The sequence below is a fragment of the Bactrocera oleae genome, chromosome 6 (genome assembly GCF_042242935.1).
Source record: "Bactrocera oleae isolate idBacOlea1 chromosome 6, idBacOlea1, whole genome shotgun sequence".
In the NCBI taxonomy this organism is placed as follows: domain Eukaryota; kingdom Metazoa; phylum Arthropoda; class Insecta; order Diptera; family Tephritidae; genus Bactrocera; species Bactrocera oleae.
In genome coordinates this window covers 1979797-1980922 of record NC_091540.1, presented here as the reverse complement: position 1 = coordinate 1980922, position 1126 = coordinate 1979797, and the positions used below count along the sequence as shown (strand labels likewise).

Below are 1126 nucleotides of genomic sequence, written 5' to 3'. Positions count from 1 at the left end.
TTCCAAACTATTAACCACTTGCAATACTGTCTACAACAAAAGTACGCATCTTGTACCTACAAAAGAAGCGTAATAAACGCAATAAAGCTTAAAAAAATTAGCGCTAAATATACCACACCTTCTTGGAATTATACAAATAGCTAAGTAGATCAACCATCACAAATACCAGATAAAATTCATAATGAATTTTAAATGGCAAAGAAAATGTTTTCAAAAAATTAATTTTATAGCATTTTAAATTCTCATTATTAACGAGCATAAAAGTACGCACAAAGCGCTACACATGCAGATGTAAACATTAATAAATAAATGCCTTACACTTAACTGCCATTAGAAATGAAATTACAGAAAAAGCGATAAGCCACAAAGCCAAAGAGTAGGCTATTTGAGAAACAACAATGCGTTTTTTTTGTTTTTTTTTTGCCTTTCAACTACTGATCGTTAAAGTGATCATCAACTGATCATACATTTGATCTACATTGGACATTTGTTAGTTGTATGCTGTATGTTTGCTTTTATTGTTTGTTTGTTAACCCTTTTGGCCAACAACTGCCAACGCTTGGCTGGGATGAAGTAGTCAAATCTCAGCCTCATCCATCTTCAGTTCAACTACACACACAAATATATTTCGTTGAGAAAAAGGTGCTATGAAGATATAACTATGAATTTTTATATATATTTGTATATCGTAAGATCTGACTTGCGGCAATAAAAGTGGCCCGTCAGCCGTTTGTGAGTGGCGTTGAATTGAGTAATTTATTAGCTGTGGTCACTTGTCACTTGCGGGCAATTGCTGCAACGAAGTTTTGAAGTTGTAAAATTCACTGCAGTTTCATTCACTGCTGCTTTTCATTGGAATTCCAGCTCATTTGTTGTAATTGTTAAACATTTTTGGTGTCTTTTCTCTGACTGGGCGCAATAAAAATTATGTTCAGCATTGGCTTTCATGTAAAAGCATAGCCGATAACTGATTTCATTTGATTTTTTGAACTTCTCAGATTTTCCTATGTTTTATATGTACATATATTTCTTTGCCTACACTGCTTGTACGTGTTGGCATTTGAACTATTTGTTTCTCTACTCAAGCCCACTCTTGCTTGTTGCACCTAATTTGTAGCGAGATTGA

At 33.8% G+C, this 1126-nt stretch overlaps 1 long non-coding RNA gene across 1 annotated transcript; it reads right to left on the bottom strand.

Annotated features, from left to right (window-relative positions):
* Nucleotides 1-218: 218 nt before the first annotated feature.
* Nucleotides 219-906, bottom strand: LOC118680130 (uncharacterized). Its single transcript, XR_004975641.2, has 2 exons — nt 701-906; nt 219-645 (listed from the first exon to the last, which is right to left on the bottom strand). It is a non-coding gene; the product is annotated as an uncharacterized lncRNA (long non-coding RNA).
* Nucleotides 907-1126: the final 220 nt, after the last annotated feature.